The sequence below is a fragment of the Takifugu flavidus genome, chromosome 4 (genome assembly GCF_003711565.1).
Source record: "Takifugu flavidus isolate HTHZ2018 chromosome 4, ASM371156v2, whole genome shotgun sequence".
In the NCBI taxonomy this organism is placed as follows: domain Eukaryota; kingdom Metazoa; phylum Chordata; class Actinopteri; order Tetraodontiformes; family Tetraodontidae; genus Takifugu; species Takifugu flavidus.
This window is the reverse complement of record NC_079523.1, coordinates 543,749-554,146: the sequence shown is the minus strand read 5'-3', so window position 1 is coordinate 554,146 and position 10,398 is coordinate 543,749. Positions and strand designations below refer to the sequence as shown.

Sequence of the window (10,398 nt, the reverse complement as noted above, 5' to 3'; positions counted from 1 at the left end):
TTGTGTTTTTGCCTTTCAGAGTGTGCATCTTAAAAGTTCGACCACCGGGAGAAGGTGAGTGCAGGAATCCTGGAAAAAGGTCGGATTAAATGAAGTTTTCCTGTTTTTACACAGACAAACAGATGAGATTGTTTGATGCGTTTGTTAATGTGATAAAAGGGGAATTAAATGTGATATTTTGACCATTTCAACCATTTTAATTGGAACTTTATTTTAATGTTTTCTATTTTAATCAATTTAAGAGTTTAAGGTTTTTACTTTTATTCAGGTGTGAATTAATGTTTAATAGGATTTTAAATAATCAGTTTAAAAAAAACAGAAATTTGGAGTTTTCTCCTACATTTAAACAATTAAAAGCCCTTAATTTCCCCTCAAAGATCATCTTTCCATTTTGATTTTCTTTAATGACCCATTTGTGACTGTGGATGCTCACAGGTGCCTCTCCAGAACCGCTGATCCGGATCGTTGATGGAGGACCAGACCGGGAGCTGTGGAGTGTGAGGTTAAAGGAGCTCATCCCAGACCTGCCGTCCAGTGGCAGGACAGCTCTGGACGTGTCCTTCCTGATCTGGAGACAGAGTCTGAAGAGAGAGACGGACGCTTCTACATCACTGTCAGAGCCAACGTGAGCAGGAGCGGCGACTACAGCTGTGTGGTCACACAGGAGGAGTTTTGTCACCAGATTAACTCAACTACCTTCGTTGACCTTGGTGAGTTATGGATTTACACTACAGCTACTAATAATTAATATTTGTAATTATTTTAATACTTTAAACTGTTTACAAACGGCAGTAAAATTCCATCAGACTGCACAGGAAGCTGCAGCGCAGCAGACAGGATGTGACATCATAGCGTGATGACACACCTGTGAGTCCCAGTCAGGTGATGCAGCTGCTCTGCTGGTACCGGTCAGACGTGACTGGACTCACCTGACCGGTGCAGCTCTGCCAGGATCCTCCACACGTTCTGGTTCCATGAAGTCTCTCAGAAGTGTCTCTGGACCCGATGGTCCTCGGATCAGCACCCACGACGAGCCTGGAGGGAGATTAGAGCTTTCTAACGATGACGCGGTCAGACGAGCACCAGCGTGACAACGGCTGCTGTGTTCCTCCTCTGATCCTCATGTTTAACACTTATTGTGCTTATTAACGACAGATTAGTCAGATTATAAATTGGCCTGTTAATGAGTGACATCAAAGCTTGTGTGACATCATCTCAAATGATCCAGTTTTCACCAAAATCCAGAGAATTCAGCAGAATCCAACATTGTTCAGAGTCTCTGCTGTGGTGGCCAGCAGGGGGCGCTGCAGAGAACATGAGGGGAATTTAATTTAATTTAATGACAGGACAGGTCAGATGGGATTTTGGTAAAAGTGATTGAACTCGGTTAATTTCTTCATGATCGTGGTCGTTGTTGGGAAATGTTTTATATTAACGGGTCAGAGGGCGGAAACGTTGAGTTCTGATGAGCCTGAATCACTAATGGTCATTTTGTTCTGGTCCACAGGTCTACCTCCAGACACTGGTGAGTTTGTACAGTCTCTCACACTCACACACACACACACATATAAAACATTATTTTTATGTGGGGAAACTCCTCAGAAAACAGAATTATAATATTTAATTGTGGGATTATTAAAGATTAATCAACACACATTCAAACTAAAACTTAATTTTGAGCAACAAACAAAAGATGAAAAGACGTTAAAGCAGGCATGGGCAAACTAAGCCCGGGGGCCACACGCGGCCCGTTAAACGTTTTAATCCGGCCCGCCAAACTTGAAAAATTAAATGAATAAACCTTGTTAATGTTAAATTTTCACTGCAATTCTGGTGTTTCCCACTAGAAAAAAGACAGTCAGGAGGAGAGTGACGGTGATATCCTGAAGGATAACAGAACTTTCAGTCCTTTAAAATAGAAATGGTTATTAATTTTTTTAAAAGGCACATTTTATTCATTTGATTTTAAGTGTTTTAAGACTCATTCCAAAGTCAGATATTTTGTTGTAATGCTTCTCTTCATTTTTATTTGAAATTAAAGCACATGTTTTCTCCATATCCCAAGATGTGTATTTTTTCTCCAATGAGGTGAGGTTACCAAAGCGCTCCATCCATCCATCTGCTCCTGGTCCGGCCCCTTTGTCAAATGTTAGAACCCATTGTGGCCCACGAATCAAAATGTTTGCCCACCCCTGCGTTAAACAGATTAAAGTGTCGTCCAGTGAGTGATGCTGATAGACTGTTGCTATGACAACAGGCCGTCATGATGCTGTTGCTGACAGGTTGTTTTAATGACTGATGATGATGATGATGATGATGTTGATGAAGAAACAACAGTGGTGTTTATGGTGGCGCTGACCTGGTGTCTCCATGGTGATGAAGGTCTCCTGATGCAGCAGCTCAGGTGCTCACAGGAGCTGTAAAGGTGCCTTTAACTCCTCCCGTCAGGTGAGTTTCAGCCAATCAGCTGAGGCCTCCAGGTGATGACGTCATCACTTTAACAGCCCATCAGACCTGCAGCAACTGATTAAACCAGGAATTAATCAGGAAACTCAGCCTGGTTTTAAACTCTGAAATGGTTAAAATTCACATTTTCAGAGGAAATGAAGAGAAGATGAAAACAGAGAAAGAAACGGAGACGACTCGTCCTCTTTAACTCCTCCCTCTCTTTCAGGGGCGTTCATGGGCGTGCTCCTTGCAGTTATTGGCGGTGTAGTTGGAGTTATTGTCTTTCTAGCTGGATTTATTGTCTGTGGAGTTGTCATCGTAAAGCGTCGCTGTCACAAAGGTAATAATTACACCTACGTGATGTTTGATGGTTGAGGCTGGAAGCTGCTGGAATCATTTCGTTGCTCTTCGCCACCACAGAGAAGCCGACGGTGTCGATAATTTGCCTTTTTTGTTTCTTCAGCAGCATCAGAACCAAACAGGGGAGGTGCTGGTTCTAATGAAGTGCTGTGATCTCTCCTGTCTTTTGGTGAACTGGCAGCAGCTTCTGACCAGTCCACCACTGACGCCTGCACACCTGCTCCAGAGGAGCGGTTGGGTTGTCTGGAGAACCAGGAATCTGGGTCTGATTGACAGGTCTGATTGTCCACCACAGGTTCTGTTGGTTACAGATGTATTTGAACGCTCCGCAGCAGCCGGAGCTGATGTTGCTGTATTCATTCCTGAAAACATTCCCATGAAAACATTCCCATTTCATATTCCCAGCTCTCAGCCACTGATGGGCTGCACCCACCTGGGCCAGAGCTCCTTTTGAAAATGAGTCCAACTTCACCTCATGACTGACTTCTTCAAACATTCTGGAGTTTTACAGGAGTGTAAACGGGAGATTTTGGTCATGTGACAGGAAACAGGAAGCTTTTATTTATGATCTGACGCAGGAATAAACAGCTAATTTGTACTTTAAACAGCTTCAGCTGGGACTCAGGGCACTGTTACCTATTGTTTGTCTGTTGCTACTTTATTTTCATGGTTAAAACTTGAATGATGTCAGGTTCCCAGTTTCTGGGAACTCTTTTGCAGGGTTTCTCCTGCGGGGGGCGTGGTGGAGCCATGCCTCAGCCGCAGGTGGTGCGGGGACTGGTGCACCTGCAGACACTCGGTAATCAAGCCACCTATTTATGGACGGTTCTCACCGTTGGGGTGTTTTGTCTGATTCGGAATACCCCGGCTTTTCCCTCCTGGACTATCGTGAGACTTTTCCCTTCGTGGATAACTTTTGACCCCGCTCGGGATTTTTTTGTTGTAAGTTTTCATTTCCTGTTTTGATTAAGAACTGAGTCGTGGTCTCCACACCTTTTGAGTTGCACAACTTTCTGTAAACTTAAATAAAGCTTCTCGGAAAACGATACGCCACTGTGTCCTGCTTGCTTTCGGGTCCTGATACAACCGCTCGTAACAAATGATTTGTTAATAATCGTAATTTGAGGGAAACGTGGGTCCGTTCATGATTGGCTCCGTTTTACTGCCCCCTGCTGTCGGTGTTCAGAATTGTTCGGTTCAAACTGTTCATATAGCAATGCTGTGAGCGCTTATTATCACTCCTGACCAGAACCCTGACCTGCTTTAGCTGATGTTCTATCACCTCAGGATAGCAGGGGACAACCTGACCATCCTGTGACACTCCATCCCCCATTTTCTTATGTTCCTTTTGTATATATCATGCTTTGTTTTATCATGTGACGCTTATGCTTTATCATGTGATGCTTACACATACGTTTACTGTACCCTTACATGTTAGTGTGCTAGTATAAAATAAACTCTGTTCAAGGCTCACACGCTGTAGCTACACTGCAGACGTGTGGTTGCCCTCGCAGCAAGTAAACTGAAGCTTCCGTCTCCTTCCTCTGAAGGCAACAGCGCGGGAGGAAAACTGATCCCTTTCTTTCTCCCCAACATAAAATTTCGTCCTTCGAGCCCGATCTCTTTTGAGATCACAAACCCGAGGGTGCGATCCTGAAGACATCATCCAACGCCAGCAACGACGCCGAAGACTCGTGAGGACGGATAAGAGAAAGACCTGAGGACGTGAATTCGTTCCAGGCGGTTAGAACTGTTCCCAGCGCTGGATGGTGACCGACGGACGCGTCTCCTCGCAACAAATTGTTGCCTCAGAGGGTGAGACCTGGTTAGACTTAGCCATTAATTAAGTAGGTTACAACTTAGCTGTAATTAAGTTAAGAAAATAGGAAATTGTGTTTGTGTGTGAATGGAGGACTAAGCCATTGAAAGAGTTGATGGGAGAACTCTGCTAGTCCTGTGTTTTATTCTTTTGCTCGAAGAAAACGAAGTACTGGTGATCAGAATAAAGGACGGGTTCCGCCCCTGAAAACTGGCACCGCTGTGTGAGTAGCGCAAACAACAAGACCACAGTTCTTTTCCCATGGACAGGACTGCAGAGGGGGGAGAGAACGCAGTACAATACGGGAACAATTATCCTTGATACTTGACCAATGATCAGCTGGGGAACACTGATAGCGGACCCACCAGGACAAGACTGGTCCTCCTACTCAACGTCTAAGGCCGCCAGACACCAACGACCACTATTCTCAGTAAAGGGGACATCTGCGGGCCTTATAGTTGAAGTTGACTGAAGCCAGAATAAAACCCTAAATCCCAGCGGTCTAGTAGGAGGGTGCTGGGGTTTCTTGGCCTGGGCATGGTCCGCTGGGCAAGATCCTCGCTTCTATTTCCAGTTATGTCAACTGCCAAGCTTTAACGGCAGAGCAAGCAAAGCTCAGATGTCCAGAGCTATAATTTTGGAAGAAAACACATCCAACAGATGATTTGTTCCAAGTTCTTACTGGAATTTCTGCAGATGTGAACAACTGGCAGAACAAGCAGCAAATGCTTTTAAAACGGACTGTGTAGTGTGTTTAGCCCCCAGACCAATTCTCAGAACTATGAAAATGAACCCTAATGATGCCTGCAGCAACTGGGATCAGTTTTTTCCCCACTAACTACTGCAGAGAAAAGAAAACCAATCTTTTCTAACAAGGTTGCCATTGGTAACTTGTGGAACATGCAGTACCAGATGTTCCAAATCCACACAATTTGTTAAACTCACTCACACCGGATAAGAAATGTTTGGGGATCGAGACGGGCCGTTGGCATTTTACACCAAAAGACTGGACCCAGTAGCAGGAGGATTCCCGCTCTGCTTACAGGCCTGTGCTGCTGCAGCAGAAGCTGTGAAAAGCTGAACTAGTGCTGAGCCACTCACACTGAAAGTCCCACGTTCGGTTTCACTGATACTGTTCCAGACCTCACTCCCCTTTTTGACACATGCGAGACACTTAAATCTGGCCTCACTGTTGTTGTCACAACCCAACATCACGTTGCAGAAATGTGGACCTTTGAACCCTGGAACTCTGGTCCCTTCTCCAGAAGATGGAGAACAGAATAGAGTGGAAAGAAAGTGAATAGATACATTTTCCAAATGGGTAGAAATCTATCCTGCAAAACGCAATGATGCAATCACAGTGGCGAAAAGCCTTTGCAAACATTACATTCCTACCTATGGCATACCTCAGACCGTAAGATCAGACAATGGAAGCCATTTTGTGAATGAAGTGATGAACCTTTGCTCCACAACGCTGGGGTTCAAGCTGAAAAATCACTGTGCATACCACCCCCAGAGTGCAGGACTAGTAGAAAGGACAAATGGAACCATAAAGAACAGACTGAAGAAAACCATGGAAGAAACAGGGAGAGCATGGCCAGACTGTCTATGTCTGGTAAAGCTCTGGATGAGGATTACCCCTACACAATCGGGGCTAACACCGTTCGAGATGCAGTGCATGGCCGACCTTTCCCTCTTCAATAATATAAATATCAAAAGCAAACCATGAGACCACCCTAGCAGAATGGATGAGAAAACTGCTAAATAGCAAAGAAGCTCAAATGTCTAGTAGTCTGCCGATAACCTCTGCTTCTGTCCCACAGACGAACCTCAAGCCTGGTGACTGGGTCCTGATCAAGGTCCTGCAAAGGAAGAACTGGAGCTCTCCGCGCTGGGAGGGGCCCTACCAGGTTCTCCTGACCACTCCTACTGCAGTAAAGATCGCTGAGAGACCATCTTGGATCCACAAAAGTCACTCCAAGGCCATCGAACCCCTGCCAGACCCGTCTCAACCAGGTGAAGAAATCAGCAGAACTGCCAAGCGTTAACGGCAGAGCAAGCAAAGCTCAGATGTCCAGAGCTATAATTTTGGAAGAAAACACATCCAACAGATGATTTGTTCCAAGTTCTTACTGGAATTTCTGCAGATGTGAACAACTGGCAGAACAAGCAGCAAATGCTTTTAAAACGGACTGTGTAGTGTGTTTAGCCCCCAGACCAATTCTCAGAACTATGAAAATGAACCCTAATGATGCCTGCAGCAACTGGGATCAGTTTTTTTCCCACTAACTACTGAAGAGAAAAGAAAACCAATCTTTTCTAACAAGGTTGCCATTGGTAACTTGTGGAACATGCAGTACCAGATGTTCCAAATCCACACAATTTGTTAAACTCACTCACACCGGATAAGAAATGTTTGGGGATCGAGACGGGCCGTTGGCATTTTACACCAAAAGACTGGACCCAGTAGCAGGAGGATTCCCGCTCTGCTTACAGGCCTGTGCTGCTGCAGCAGAAGCTGTGAAAACGTCAGCTGAACTAGTGCTGAGCCACTCACACTGAAAGTCCCACGTTCGGTTTCACTGATACTGTTCCAGACCTCACTCCCCTTTTTGACGCATGCGAGACACTGGCCTCACTGTTGTCACAACCGAACATCACGTTGCAGAAATGTGGACCTTTGAACCCTGGAACTCTGGTCCCTTCTCCAGAAGATGGAGAACAACACTTCTGCAGAACAGCAATTGAAGAAGAAACAAAACCAAGGTCTGACATTTCTCAGAGCCCATTACAGCACTCAACAGTAGCGTTTGTTGATGGCTCCGCCTCAAAAGACGAGAAAGGGCGGAACGGAGTAGGCTATACTGTAACCACGTCAGATGCAGTGTTAGAAGCTAAAGCACTTCCATCTTCCTGCTCAGCACAAGTGGCAGAACTGTCTGCAGTTCTGAGAGCATGCCAGAGGTATGAAGGACAGGAACTAACTATTTACACTGACAGTCAGTATGTTTTTGGAGCAATACACCATTTTGCAAAGATATGGCAAAACAGAGGGTTCCAGAGGTCACAAGGTCAAACCCTTACACATGTCCCTCGATGCCATCGAGGAAATGGAGGTACACACTCACACACACACACACCCTCCCACAGACTCACACACACACACACACACCCTCCCATGATGCCAGAATGGACTCTTGATCTGCTCCTCTTTCAACACTTGTTTCATTTGTTAATCACAATATTTAAATATCAGCCAACACTGATGAGAACACGTTCTTGATGACTTCCCCACGTTGCCATGACAACCATAAATGAGGCAATTCTAAGACCAGAGACCATAATTGTTTTCCTATTTTATGTAATTAAACTTGTATTAAACTCTTTTGGCTTCCTGTAATTAAATTTACCATTTCTAAATATAATTGATCATCTAATACATTTTAAAATTATGTTGTGGCGGACACACGGGGGTGTATCTCACACCCAGGTGATGCATGGGGTGATGGGCGTGGTTAGCCCTGGAGTTAATGCGCTGTGCGACGCGCCACGTAGTATTGTCTGGTGGATGCAGAATAAAGACGTCCAAACCATCTGCTCTGTCCGAGTCTTTCCTCATCCTGCCACAAATGAAAATGTAATATTTATATACAAATATACAAATGTAATATTTTATAAATTAATAAATTTGTGGATGTTTGAGGGAAATAAAAAGGAGATAAAATGGAAAACACAGATTACACCATAAATCTGGTTATTATAAAGGAAAAATGAAAGAAAATCAACATTGTCAGAGGAGAATTCACCACATTTGTTCTCCCGTCGTGTTCGTGACGAGAACAAAACAGATAAAACTGATATTTAGACTTTTACAGCAGCTTTAGGACGAGATGAGAGATTGATAAAGACCCTGAATGTTTTAGAGCCCTTATTAGGCTGATCTTTGGTGTCTGACGGACTTTATCCCAACTATAAACCGATAAAAGCTTTAAATCCACGTCCGCGCTGAAAACAGCGCCCCCTGCTGGTCGGAGCCTCCGCTGCACCACAGAGGTGAAAAGTGCAGAAACAATCGAATCGAAACCTTAGATGTATAGATGAGTAGAAGTAGATATATAAATGTATAGATGTGTAGATGAGTGTTGCAGGTCAAATGTTCTGGACCAGGTTCTTCTCCCGCCCGATTGTTTCTGTTCCTGCAGATGATTCCATCCTAACTCGACCCCGCAGGAGGATCCACCTGTTATCTGACCCCTGAGGCTAAACTGGGACCAGTCATTACTAATTCGGACAGGTGAGCAGCTCAATCCTGGCTTCGCTGATCTGTCCTGTTATAGATGTTTTATTACACGTGGGACCAGCGCAGACACGCTGACATGATTGTTACTGGAATTTTCTGTTTTCAGTTTCCTGTAATCTGATCTAAACCAGGTCCAAATGTGTGACGCCATCGGGGTGTGGAGTACTGAAGAACTGTGGAGGTGAGGAGAAGGTTCCTCCCCATGATGAGTTCCTCTGTCTGCTCAGGAGGAACTGACAGAGTTTTAATGTCCCATCACAGAATTGTGAAGAAACGACGCAACCAGAGAGGAGGAGGTTGAAGAAGTGGTGAATCTGCAACAATAAAACCCAGATTACAGTTTGATTGAAGCCTCATTTTCTTTGATGATGGTGAATTTCATCACTTTCGCTTTGAATATCGGGAACCATTCTTGTTTATAGGCTGGTTGGAATTTATCCCCACTTGTGATACACCATCTTCAGGCCCAATCTCTTCCTCTACTCCCTCTTCTTGGTCTGTGGGCGTAAGCTTGAAATCTCCTGCTCCATCCATTTTTCAGTTTCTTCAGTAAACTCACTGATGACCATCATTTTGGGCTCAAACCAGTTCCTAATAACAGCCTCCTTCTCTTCTTCAGACAAAAGACCTCCTATTTATCTCCCTAAAGTCCAGCACACTGGCGTTGAACTTATCCTGCATTATTTCTTGCACTGTTGGCAGATTACCAGCTTCAGTGCTCGGACTGTGAACTTCCCTCATTAGAGTTGTGATTCGAGCCAACGTTCCTCTTCCGGTGCCAAGTAGCCTGTGCAGTTTATCCTCAATTGCTTTCTCAGTTAACTTGACTGTTTTACTCCCTCAGTTCTTAGTTTCTCAGTTTTTAGCTTTTATATCTTTTATCCCATTTCCTGTTTCAGTCCTTCAGTTTTTAGCTCCAGTGTTTCCTCATGGTGTTTCCTCATGGTGTTTCCTCATGGTGTCTCCTCATGGTGTCTCCTCATGGTGTCTCCTCATGGTGTCTCCTCATGGTGTTTCCTCATGGTGTCTCCTCATGGTGTCTCCTCATGGTGTTTCCTCATGGTGTTTCCTCATGGTGTTTCCTCATGGGGGCCTGCCAGGCTGGGAGATGTTTCCGGTCTACCACTGGGGGTGCTGTCCCGTGGACAGCTCTGGCCTGGGGGGTTAGGGGGCTCTGTGCCTTGGTGTGGAGCCTCCGGTCTGTCCGGGTCGGGCTGGTCTTTGTGGCGGTACCACCTGTGGTCACGGACCCTGACCTCCCTCGGCCTGGTGGGCCTCCAAAGGTGGCGTCTCCTTCACCTCAGGTCTCGGTGCCCAGCCATGTCTCAGCTTGTTTGTGTGTGTGGGTGTGTGTGTTTAAGTGTGTGTATCTGTGTGTGTGAACTTTTTCTTGATTCTCTTTGCTGTTTTGATCCTCTGTGAGGCACTTTGTGCTACCCAGTGTATGAAAAGTGCCATATAAATAAAGATT

The 10,398-nt window shown here is 45.0% G+C and overlaps 1 protein-coding gene and 1 long non-coding RNA gene across 2 annotated transcripts in view; one reads left to right on the top strand and one right to left on the bottom strand.

The window, feature by feature from the left end:
- LOC130523864 (hemicentin-2-like) overlaps positions 1-10,398 on the bottom strand; it is a 174,734-nt gene that overhangs the window by 112,356 nt on the left and 51,980 nt on the right. The gene's annotated exons all lie outside the window — the stretch shown is intronic.
- Positions 61-3,856, top strand: LOC130523867 (uncharacterized). The gene is made up of 4 exons (XR_008950029.1): positions 61-710; positions 1,508-1,525; positions 2,675-2,788; positions 2,912-3,856. It is a non-coding gene; the product is annotated as an uncharacterized LOC130523867 (long non-coding RNA).